The sequence below is a fragment of the Emydura macquarii genome, unplaced genomic scaffold (assembly GCF_026122565.2).
Source record: "Emydura macquarii macquarii isolate MOO-44397 ecotype Brisbane River unplaced genomic scaffold, CSIRO-AGI_Emac_v2 contig_3343, whole genome shotgun sequence".
Classification (NCBI taxonomy): Eukaryota; Metazoa; Chordata; order Testudines; family Chelidae; genus Emydura; species Emydura macquarii.
The window spans coordinates 4,768,552-4,781,602 of NW_027133480.1; the positions used below are offsets into that span (position 1 = coordinate 4,768,552).

The window sequence follows — 13,051 nt, forward strand, 5'->3', positions numbered from 1 at the left end:
AGGTCTCTGTTGTCAGGTCTCAAGCAATGAGCTCCCGGGCAGTACTTTCCTCTCAGAGCAGCCACAAGCTCCCTTCCACTGTTCTCCTCTGAGCTGCTCTGCTCCATTTTTAAAGCCCTGCCTCCAGCGTGTGCAGGCTTCACAGGTGTGTCTGGGCAGGGCTAACTGGGCCCAGTGCTGTTCCTTAACCTCTTGCTCTCTGGTGTGGGGTTTGTATACCCCACCACAACCACACACAGATTCTGCTTCTTTTATGTAAAGTATGAACTATCTAGATTTTCTTTTTATTAGATTTTCACAAGATAGATTCATAGACTTTTAGGCCAGAAGGGACCATCATTATCATCTAGTCGGACCTCCTGCACATTATAGGCCACAAAACCTCACCCACCAATTGCTGTAATAGACCCCTAACCTCTGGCTGAGTTACTGAAGTCCTCAAATCATGATTTAAAGCTTCGAGTTACAGAGAATCCACCATTTACCCTAGTTTAAACTTGCAAGTGACCCATGCTCCATGCTGCAGAGGAAGACAAAAAAAACCCAGAGTCTCTGCCAATCTAACCCGGGAAAAATTCCTTTCCAACCCCAAATTTGGCAATCAGTTAGACCCTGAGCAAGTCAGTAAGACCCAGCAGCCAAACTCCTGGGAAAGAATTCTCTGTACAAATGTAGAAGACAAACAATATGAGAGCCAAGTCTTTGGATTTGAATATTAATATTTGAGTACACATTACATCATAGCAGATAATGAACGTTTCTTCATCTAGTAGGAAACTGATGACAAAAATGGAAGACCACAAACAGTCTACAAATCTATAAACATGTGAGATATCCTTTCTCTACATTTTATACATGATATTCTATGCATGCCTAAGTCAACAAATGTAAAAATGATTATTACATATTGACCATGTAATATACAGTTTTAAAAAAATACAATCAACCCCATAGTGTCTGATGTTTGTGATGAACTAAGAAGTCTGTGTGAATGTCCATTTTCTATTTGTTTTGTAATAACTAGGAATGTTTACATAGATAGTAAATGTACACACACAAGTGTGTGTGTGTGTATGTTTATATATGTATACACTGTACATTACAATTATTTCCATTATGCCAATCAGCTGTTTCATTCACAATATGTGCCAGATTTCAATAAGAATCTAACTAATGTAGTTTACTTATGTCTAGAAGTTTTTGTTACTCAACAAAAGTTTCTGTTTCTCAAGGAACAAAATTTCTTCTTCAAACATTGAAACTCATCAGCATGGAATCAAGGTTTCAGTTCCAGAGAAGATACTTTGAAGCAGAAACAGAAACAAACAACACAAATGAATTTTAAAGAGAATAACAACAATAAATAGCAGATGTGGATTCAAATTATCAAGTCCTGGATGCATCCAAAATATTTTGGACACTTAGACAGCTCTTTCCTATGAAGTCCCTCAGATATTTTGGGCCATATTTTTAATGTATTCAAGCATCTAAAGATGCACAGAAGAGCCTAATGGAATTCATTGGGCGCTTATCTGCATCTTTAGACACCTACACATCTTTGAAAATCTGACCCTTTCTCCTTTCCAAGTCTTCTCACTCCTTCCCTCATCAGTCCCCCCACACGCACACTCACTCTCACCTTCAACAGACCCTTCCTCCCAGTTTACCTCATTCTACCCCTTCCCAAGCACAATTCCATGCCTCTCTCTTGAACCTGACATTTAAGAAAAGAAAATATATTTTCTGTGGCTCCCAGCAGGAAATCATTTGCATGTGTGATGGCCTCTTGGGACACCAGGGCTCATACATCAGTCATAGCCTCAGTAACACAATACTAAGCTCATCCCATTCACACAAACGCAAATCCTCAGAGCACCACAGGAACACTGAACCATTGCTTACAGCTCTGCGCCATACCTCTCTAGTCAAAGAGAGTTGAGAGTCTCTGGGACAACATCTAACTGAGCTCACCAACATGTCCATTAGGAAGAAAATCTACCACATACCTTAAAGCATACAGAAATCCAGCCAGTGCTCAAAGTATATTATTATTATTTTTGTGCCTTGTGGTAGCATGTAGAATCCCTGGTCAGGGTCCTATTGTTCTAGGCACTGTATGCACACAAAATGAAAAGACTGTCCCAAATTATTTACCATCTAAATATACAATGAAACACAACAGGTGGATACAACAAACAGATGGGGGAGAGCATAAGATAACAGTGAAACAAATCACACTAGCTGCCAAACCCTGGTTGAGTGTATTGTAGCCATGGCAGAATTGAGTTTTAAGGAGGGATTTGAAGGAAAGTATGTAACTTCCCATTGCTGAGCAAACTAATTAAGGAGCTTGTCACAGGTCACACCCAGTTCCAGGTGGCACTCCTGAAGAATTTCTTCTAGGCAACAGACAAACACCATGCTTCCATAACTCATGCCATTGGAGCTCTCTGCAGAATTTTACATGATCAGTTATAGAATCCTGTTGCCCTTCTTTGATGTGTGACAGTGTGAGTGGAAACCAATTAATTCTTCTTAGGCCACACCCAGTGTTTCGTAATGGGCAGCTTCTCCTCCACCTCCAGAGCCCTGACTTTGGAGTTCCTCAGGAATCCATCCTCTCCCTAGTTCTGTTCAAATATGCATAATGACACTAGAGGAGACTGTGAAACAGCATTGTCAGAAATGTCAGCAATATACAAATGACATCTAACTCATCAGATGCAAACACCACCATCTCCCAATTACTAAAAGGCCCGGCCAAGATCAAAAGCTGAAATAGGTGAGACAATGGTCAGTAAATTCTATGGAGTATTTTAATCTGTAAAATTTTAAATTTGGCTTATCTTGATTTTGGGGATGAAAAAGGAGTAAGCCAGTCTGAGAAGCGGTAGGCAATATATTTAAAGTTCTTTTTACTGAACCTTTTAAAATTTGCTTATCACTAGTTTGAGCCACACTATAATAAATATCTGAATTAAAAGAAAATAAACCAAAGGAACATTGTTAATTGTTAGCAAGTGTTATGAATAATTTTTTTTTTTCATGGATACAGCAAACGCCTCTGAAGCAATAATATTTTAGTAATTTTCTAATTCTTGTGTTATTTTTCCCATCATATAAACAAAGAAAGAAAATGTCCTGATTCCTTATTTAGCAGAATATAAATACCGTTATCAATCATCAAAAATATGTATTACAGACATTTATTCCCTTGATGAATGCATGCCAGAAAGCTGATAGACTTATTATAGAACCTCTTCCCATACCAAAAAAATTCTGTGGACACATTTGCTCCTGCCTCAGCCTTAGATGTTGAGAAGCAAAATCTTTTGAGAAGCATGCCTCTTGGAGCCAATATCTGCTAGTTTTCGGAATAAATTCCTTCCTTTGCAAGGTTCGCTTATTAAAAACATCATAAATGTTTCGTTATCCATCCTGGCTGTCCAAAGCTTTCCAAAAGTAGCTATTTAAGTGTATTACATTTTTTAAGTCCATCCCCAATATTTTAACAATTGGTAAGGCAGATTTAAATCTACTCTTTCTAGTTCTGGTAGTAAAGAGATAGAAAGAATAGCAGGAAGCACATCTTAGGGCTATGACTTTTGGAATAAATTATATCATATAAATTATTCCAAAAGTTTCACTGTGGGGTTTTTTTTAATCAGCTGCAAAACTGTACTCATCAGATTTGTAATAATACACTTATTGTATCTGATGCTGGGAATCCATCCTTTGTAATACTTCTTGACATAATTGCAGCTTTTGACATATTCAATCATGGGATCTTTCTAAATCATCTTGAAAAATATGTTGGTCTTTCAGGTTCGGTTATTCAGCAGTTCAAATCTTATTATAACCATTGACAACAGTTTGTTAATATAATTTTTTTCCATTCCTCCTCTTACATTATCATCTGGAGTCATCTGTTACAATGTCATCTGAGTCCCACAGGGAACTTTTCCTGGTTCCATGCTCTTCTTTATCTACCTGCTGCCTTTAGGAACTACAATACCATATCTATAGAGACATGGGCTCTGTTATATTCCTGCTGACATTAGGCAGTTTAATTTTCTGTTCCTTGTGCCTATTTATTTGATCAATATTCTAATGTTTTCCCCTCTTGTTCAGCTATTTAGATTAGACTCTCTTTAAAAATATTTCTAAACATTTTGAAATTATACTACAGACAGATAGAGATTAAACAAATTTTTGATTACATACCTTTTTATTCCCCAGTTTCCCAGTCAGTTGATACATATTACTATACTTTTCTATTCAAGCACATTTTACTTATTTATAAAGTTCCACGTGACTGAGCATGGAAAAATGCCCAACAAAATTAGATTCAACTATTTAAAAAGTAAAAGTAAAGGAAAAACAAACCAATACTTGGATCTTAGTTTCACCATACAGCCTGCTAATATATAGGACTACTAGCATAGTAAGTACTGCTCAGTGTGAATAATGGTAGCAGAATCTGGACTTTATTAAATAGTATAGTGTGTAACCCATGTTTCAGAGGTGTTAGTTACTTTTCACTCCCACTGAGTTCAGTTGGAGCTATGAATGATCAGATCTCTGAATATCAGCTTGAGTCCTCGGTAATATAAATGCTGATACTCCCTCCACAACACCAGATATGCTAGGGAGTAAGAAATAGAAATGTCTGTATGTTTTTTTTCTCCAATTGCACATGAGCAGTGGCTGACATTCATGGAAGAGTAAATTCTTGCACCTCAGTTTATTCTTCCATCCTTTGAATGCATCTGCCATTTTGGTTGCCTCCCTGAAACTTCCCACATACTTATCTTTCTGGTCATCGAAAATGGAGATGACTTGAGCAGTTGCATGTTGGTATTGGAATAGGTGTCATTGTTTTCTGCATTTCCAAGTAAAGCCCAAAATGACCTCTAATTAGTATTTTGGAGTCATGGCTTTCAGGAATACGACATTCATTTTCTAAGTTTCCCCTGATTTCTTGTGAATCTCAAACTGAAACCAACGACCACCACCAGCTTTTCCTCTTTAGATAATTCTTGCCTTGCTCCTAGATCTCTAAAGGGTAAATAAAAGAAACATGCTAATCTCAGACCCTTCATTAATAGTCTGCATGCAACAAATCAGCCTCATGCACGTGCACACAAAAGCAAAAAGTTAGCCAACCTTTAGCATTGCCAGAATGCAAGTGCAGAATGCAGAAATGCAGAATGCAGAATGTGATAAATTGACCACCAGCATTGCCAACATGTGGCAAATCTGCATAGGCAAAAATGCTTTTTGCTTTGTTGTGACCATTTCTTGCCTGCTCTTATTGTTACCATGTAAGGAACCTGCTTGTTGGTTGTCAGTTATATGTGACCCCTGTGTGAACTTTGGGGCTCAAAGGGCTGAGTGCAAAGAATTAGAGTGTCGGGTGCAGAAATCTAAGTTGCCGTGTGCATAAAAGAGTACCGTGTGCACCGAGGGCTAAGGGCCATGTGCAAAACATCAGGAAAACAATCTATAAAGCTTTTGCAGCCCCAAAGCTTCATGCTGTCCGCCCTAGTGGCAGTCAGTTGCGCATGTACCCACCTGCTGGAAAGAAGAAGAGAAGGAAGAAGTTAACTTACCTGAGTTCTGGATTCCATTGGTGTCCCTATGTTCCTGATCTTGTGTTCCTGATCCTGTATTCCTGAGCTCCACCCTTGGTCCCAGCATCCATCCATTCATCCATGTATTCCTGTTGTGAGTGATAAATGTTCAATTGTTAGTTTCTAGGCTTATCCCTATGAGGGTTAAAGTTGGTTCTAATTCTCATTTAATAAATAAACCCATTTCCTTATTAGAATAATAGCGTGAGCATCCTGATTAGACAAGAGAATGATAGATGTTGCAGTCTTTGGAACGAACACTTTGGGTCAGCCTAAAATAAATTTTAAGCTATTCACTTGATGTTACCCTGGGTATGAATAGGCCCATCAGCCGTGGGTCTAAGTGAGAATTTGATTCAGTCAGCCCTCGGAACATATTTGGTAACATTCTAACGGAAATGAACATAAACACATAGGAAACCTGCCTTAAAATCATCAAAAAGATATGCCAGGTCTGATTCTGCTATTACTTACACAAATGTAAATCAAAATGAACTCCACTGAAGTCAGAATCAGGCCCACTAACTTTAGTGAAAAGGGGAATTTTGTAGTTCCATATGAATGTGTTAAACGAACCCAATCCTACCATGGTCCTCTGCCCCATAAGATCTACATCTCATCATCACGAAGCCTTGTGAGAGATTTCCCCCCAGACACTCCTCCCTGCTAATGTCTTTTTGGGGGAGCTTTGGTCTCCTGATAGCCTCTCTTCAACACCTACTTCAAAAACTTCTGGCACTTATCTGCCACACACATTAGCATCCCTTTGACACACTCCCTCCTATCCTCCTATGCCCTGTACACACCTGCCATCTTTCCTCTGTTATCCAAGCTTCCCTAGAAGAAGATAGGTGGGTTTAAGACACTAAGCCTTCTTATTAGAAGACATCAAATTTGGATAGAAGATGAGTGGCAGGGAGGCTGTCAGGCAGGTTGCAGGCTGGGTAGGAGGAAGAGAAAGATTGGTGGGAAAAAAGGGAAGAGAGAAAGAAAGGTAAGTTCACCAGTTTTAGACAGTTCTGTGATGCAGTAATCTTTAAACCTTTCATCATACCTTTACTAAAAAGTCTTCTAGGCTTAGTGTATACTTTTTCCTGGTCAGCATTTGGATAGGAGACCACCTAGGAAAATGCAAAGGGCAGCATTAAATGGTAAATGGTGTTTGTAACATAGTAGGCAGTTGTCTTCCCTCTTAGAAAAATAGTGAACCACTGCCCGTCTGTTGTTAAGGAGCACTGTGCTACTGCAGATGTCATCTTTCAGACAAGACAGGAAACTAAGATCTTACTTACTTCTTTTGGCCATTAAGGATTCCATGACACTTTATTCAAGAGGAAGGCTGTTAGCCCTGGTGTCCTGGCTAAATGCCAACTTGGGTACATACATTCTGCTTATCTAAACTTCCCATGTAATTTTAACTGGATATATTGTAGAATCCTTCTTTCCTTTCTTTCCCCAAATCATTCTGCAATTTTATTGTGCAGAATTAAACAGCTACCATTTTCCTCCTCAAGGATGGCTGAATTCCACCGGTAGGTGAAATGACTCCTATATATAAAGTAGTTTGTATAATTCTGTTGGGACATTTAAAAATGAAATGCACTGTCAACTATAGACATTATCATTAGCCTATCTTCCCGCTTATTTGACCAGGCACGTTTTATTTATAGAAACATATGGTAGCAAGATTAACTCATACAGAATTAGAGAGGGGCCAAATAATTATTGGCTTGCAGAGTCTATGTGTAACCCACGTGCCTAATAGGGAAATATCTCTTTAAGAGATCAATTTGGGGTGGGAGGTAGGAATGAGTTATGTGTGGGTTAGGGTGACCAGATGTCCCGATTTTATAGGGACAGTCCTGATATTTAGGGCTTTGTCTTACTAGGTGCCTATTACCGCTCACAGCCTGTCCCAATTTTTCACACTTGCTATCTGGTCACACTAGTGTGCGTCACTGTTGCTAGGCAGATGCACAATTAGCACTCCACATTCATGAGTTTCTGGAATTGGGTGAGGTAGTTTTGGGTATGCTCAGCAGGTTCCTTGTTGCTGGACTCAGACTCTGAGGGCAAGTAGTCAGGGCAGCTACTTTACAAAAGAGTCCGCTTACATTAAGCGGAACAGGCGCTTTAATTTTTTGAGAGTCAGAGATTGGAGTTTTTTTAGTTTGTTTTATTTGGAGGTTGCTTATTTGGGCTTTTTGTGATAGCTGACTTATATGCCACCCTTACTTCTGTGCTGCTGCTGGCAGTGGCGCTGCCTTCAGAGCTGGGCAGCTGGAGAGCAGCGGCTGCTGGCTGGGAGCATGGTATGGTATAAGAGTAGCATGGTATGGTGTAATGCCATTAAGTTTATTCCTTTTGTTCTTTTTGGACTTGAATGTGGGGAGGTTGACCCTGTGCAATCCTTGCTGAAAATCTTCAGAGACCCAGAATTCAGTCACTAAGTGTTTTTCTATAAGAGTTGGGTATTTTAGGCACCAGGAGAAGGGCAGAGAAGTAAACTCTAGCCCACTCAAAGGTTACACAGGTAACATTTTGGTAGTAGTGGGGGAATTCAGATAAAAGGTTCCAACTCTGGTCCCACATCTAGAAAGAACCAACAGTATAAAAGGTAGAATCTCAGCATGATCAGAGAGAGGCCAGTACAGAGAGCTTTTGAAAATTCCACATGAAATCTTTGCATTGGCTAACAAAAACTTCAGAGTGATTTCAAAGTTTTGACACTGTATGTTGTCAGTTCATGTTCTAGACTTTCCTTAACTGAGCAATTTGTTAACACCTCACCCAAAGGCCAGATCTTGAGCTGAGGCTTGACAAAGCCCTGGCTGGGATGATATAGCTGAGGTTAGTCCTGCTTTGAGCAGGGGATTGGACTAAATGAGCTCCTGAGGTCCCTTCCAACTCTAATTTTCTATGATTCTATGATTCTATTATTCAAATCCATGGGCTTGTCACAAAGGAACTATATAGGGGTCAAGAAGGCTTTTCTTAGGCCATGGAGAAGCCATAAAGCAGCTCTGTAGCCCGTTAGAAGATGAGCATAGCAGACATGAGGCCTATTTGAGTGAATGGACATTGGATTTGCATAAACCTTGGCTCCACTGGTCTGAGCTCAGCCCCTCTGTGTTCATGGTGCTCTCAGAGAGTTGGTCCTTGTGAGGCACATAAAAACAAAGGGGCCAACTGCTGAATAAGTGCCTAGGATTCTTCCTTCCCTACCCACCCCTATGCAATGCAATCACCCCAGTTCCACTGTGACTACAGTTGTCCCAGCACACTGAAGTCTAGGCATGATTTGCCCCGAAGGCTCAAATGAAAACTAACACCTCCACTTTCTGCACCAATGAAACCCATGAATTCTCTGAAAAACTGATTGCAAGTTGATTTTCCAGAACATCCACCACATTCCAGAGGACTGTACATCTGAGTACATCTTAAAATACTTATCTCCAGAATTTATAAAAATAGTTTAAAGATCAGAGTTTTTCTCATACATATCCTCCTAACTGAAATCATCTGCAGCTTAAATTCATGTAATAAACATTCCCTCTCTGGAATATTTTTGAAGGCCCTTTTGTTGAATTTAGGCTTTAGTCAACTTTATTATATTATGAATATTTTATATTTTATAATTTTACCTTAGTTTTCTTTTCTATGATCTTTGAACTTTTTGTACACACTGCACTTGGACTCCCAGAAAGAATGTAAGAGGAAAACTGCATGAAATTAAACCAGGTTAATATGCATCTTAAGAAAAACAGAGACAAAATTCCATAGGAAATGTATTTCCAAAACTGAGCAGGTAATATAGACATGTTCTGAAACTGTGTCCCTATTTTTCATCAGGTTTTCTTCTTTGTTCCAAATTTTTCATCACTCACTGGGTTTTGAAAGTTTCTTGCCAGAACAAGTTGTTTGTTTGTTTGTTCACATATGTAAGTGTCCAAGTTCCATCTGGCTGCAGAAACAGCTCTAGCTAATATCCTTAATTAATTAATCTCTGTGTCTAACCACAACAGAGTAAAGGAAGGCAAAAGCAGCCTTATGACTGCAATATCTTTTCCAAACCACATTTTTAGAATGTTTTGCTGTTCGTACTGTCACAGAAGGCTTATCTACATGGAGTGTGTGATTTCTACTGGGGTGTGATTTCTAAAGCGCACTAACATGTTGTGCTTTGATTGGTCCATGTAGGTCCTGCTTTTGCGCTTTAATGTAGTGCTGTTTCAAACATGTTAAAGCGCACTAGGGAACCTTTAGTGGGCACCAGCAGGATCTACACAGACCAATTAATGTACAACATGTTCATGCACTTTTCACATCCTTGTAGAGCACATTACCCCACTGTGTAGACAAACCCAAAGCTACACTAATGCAAATTACACAATTAATGGATCAGGCATGAGAATAACTGTTCCAGAAAAGGCATGGTCTGAGTCTTTTCCAAATAAAGTACATGAGATTGCTATAGAAATGACCCAAGTGGGCACTTCTAACTTATTGAATAAGAGTCTACTCAAATTCCATCTGTGAACATTTGGTCAATCCTTTGTTAGAGAAAAGTGTATTTCTCCAAGTTCATATTAATTTTTGTGCACATCTGTGCACTCACCTAATCCCTACCCACATGCCACATCAATTAAAATTAAAAGAACAAGTCAAATCTTTGAGAACCTTTAATTGCAATAAAATATGAAGGATAAAAATGGCTTTTTTTTTTACTATAAAAAAGAGCTTTTATATATTTTTTTCCTATTTATTTCATTTCAAGTGCAAAATATTCAGATTGATTAACCACAGTCTTCCCTGGTAGCTTTCATTCTCCTATTGGATACAGAACAAGAAGAATAGCCTTGATTGAAGTTTTTGTGGAATATGAATGCAAGATGGTGACACTCAACAGGGCATAAGTGTGGCAAGATATTTGACTGTACGTGTCTGAAGTTTACTCTAACAGCAACAAGTAAATTACTGTTTTCCAAGTATTATATGATCCCTGGCTGCATACAATCAACATCTTTATAAGAAAAAATTGTGATGGCTTTAAATAAAAAATGTAGTACACACTTAATTTACATTTTAAGAATATCATATTAATAGGAAGGAAGAAGAAGATGACAACTAGAAATGTCAACTGGTTTAATTATACTTAATATGAAAAGACTGCTATAACTTTAAGAATGCAGCTTAGCTGATTTTGGAGCTTAGGTTTTTATTTTTCTACTTTATAGCATGCTTCAAAACTACTTGGACAAATACAAAACAAGAATTACAGTGCACCATAAGTTATTTTAATATCCTGTAGTGGTGTATACTTCCAATGAAATCCCAAGACTATTATTAAGGTTCTGTGTTTGTGTGAAAATGTCAAGTTGTTTCGAGTGACTACATACTCTAAATTATATATAACTGTTACTTTATAGCTAATAGGCACTAAAATTACTTTAAAACAGAAATGTAAAGTTATATTTTCATCCTTTTTGACAGATAATAAAGCTTATTTATGAGATACATTTTCTCAAGTATTAAAATATATAATGTTTACAAAAAGATTAAAAATATGATACTTGATATTTAAGCAAGAAACTGAGCCATCATGTAGATATTTGCCTGACTAGTTATATCCCGTGTAAAGGCAGATAGATGTTAACTCACTAATTTCACTCAGGAAAGTCATTTGTTAAAATGGTAAAACATAAAATAAGGTTGTGTCTCAAAGTAAGATTTAGGTGGTGTTTTTCTTTCCCTGCCTGTCATTAAACTGTAGGTTTCAAATCCTTGTATATACTTTTAGATAAAATGATGACACATGATATACTGTGACTCTTTATTTTAAATTGTATCCACTAAGACATGTTGCTTAATTGCTTTGTTGTTGTTCTATGCCTGAGGAGGAAAAAAAAAGTTATATCCTTGTACAAGCACAATGGAATGGGACATCAGCACAAGAGTAATTTCTACTCTTGTAAACTCCAGTTAAGAAGAAGATTTATGAAAAGGGAGATTATTGTTGGCATGACATATACATAAGTACACACAACACCACTAACCCGCCAATTATTCATAGTCTAAAATAAAAAGGTTTCACATGCAAATTATCTTTCTTTATTCCTGCCAAACACTTAGTAAATACAAATGTATAAAAGTCTGGATCGATCTTGTTATCTGGAAGTGCGAGGGATATCAGTGAACTCTAGTGCAAATGAACCACAGTTTAGAAGGCAACCTTCATAGAAGGTTACAGAGTATATATTCTATAGTTACAGTAGGAGTTAATTGCTATGCTGAAGCAAACACTGTGCTGTGATTAGGATTACTTCTTCAGTTGAGGGTTTGTGACTATCTTTATGCCTCTTAATTCTACCGCTTTGCTATAGAATATTATACCAAAGCATGAACAAAAGAAAATTACCCTGAAGCAATGGAGTGCCACTGCGCATTGTCGCTATTAATCTTTTAGTAATGGCAATGCTAATTTGACATGATGCATAGTAATTTATTAATAGAAACACTTGAAGTCCAAAACTTAAAATATTCTCGTGTGTGTGAATGGATGAATCTGGAAATTGGTAATGGCTTACAAAGCCGTTCACCTCTGGGTCACAGGTTCAGTTTCAGCCCAGATCAATACTGACAGCAAGCCATGACCATATATGAAATAAGACAGTGGCATTAGAAAATGAAACACAATAAATAACCCCACCACAACTGAAAACCTTGCTGGCAATCTGAATGCAGACATTAAGGCTTGAATGGGCATAGAAACTGCATTACTGTTAGTCACATTGGCCTGTCCAGGAGAGGAACTGTACATTGCTGCATCCCCTGCTCTATCTTATGGCTATGCTAAAAGAACTCTGTCTCAAAGGCAGACAGCCCTTTACCTGTCACGAGCCCTATAGCCCTAATCCTGCTCACACTTATCCACATCAGTAACATAATATGAGTAGTCCCATGGGTGTAAATTTTTGCAGGATTAAGGCATATGTTTACTTAAAATTTATATATATATGATTTCTTCTTTCAGTGCTCTTTTAAAATCTTTCCTCCCTTTTTAATCCATGACTTAGCCCTTTTCTTGTGGAAGGAAAGGCAGTTTACATTCAGCTTCCTAAGGGCTGCTACCATTACTTGGCTGGTCAGCAGGGGATGCTCCTGTGCTGAAAGGCTAATTCCTGTCTGGAAAACTGAGCATGTCACCACCTCTGTGAGGTACCTAGCCACTGCCCGCCTAGGGCATGGGGTCCAGAGTCTGTTCTCTAGCATTAGTCTCTGCATGAGAGCACAGCAGGTTGCTAGTGTGAAACTAAACTAGCTACAAAATGTTTAGCTGTGTTTATAAAAAGACTAATCTGTGTTCACATCATATAGCTTTGTTCCTTATCCTGAGCCATCATTAACTATTAATCCAG

The 13,051-nt window shown here is 38.3% G+C and overlaps 1 long non-coding RNA gene across 1 annotated transcript in view; it reads right to left on the reverse strand.

The window, feature by feature from the left end:
* Nucleotides 1-6,754, reverse strand: part of LOC137143591 (uncharacterized) — a 72,892-nt gene extending 66,138 nt beyond the window's left edge. Inside the window, exons 1-2 of the long non-coding RNA XR_010917210.1 lie at nt 6,688-6,754; nt 5,613-5,722 (exon numbers count right to left, since the gene is read on the reverse strand). This is a non-coding gene — a long non-coding RNA (uncharacterized lncRNA). The remainder of the gene's footprint in view (nt 1-5,612; nt 5,723-6,687) is intronic.
* Nucleotides 6,755-13,051: the final 6,297 nt, after the last annotated feature.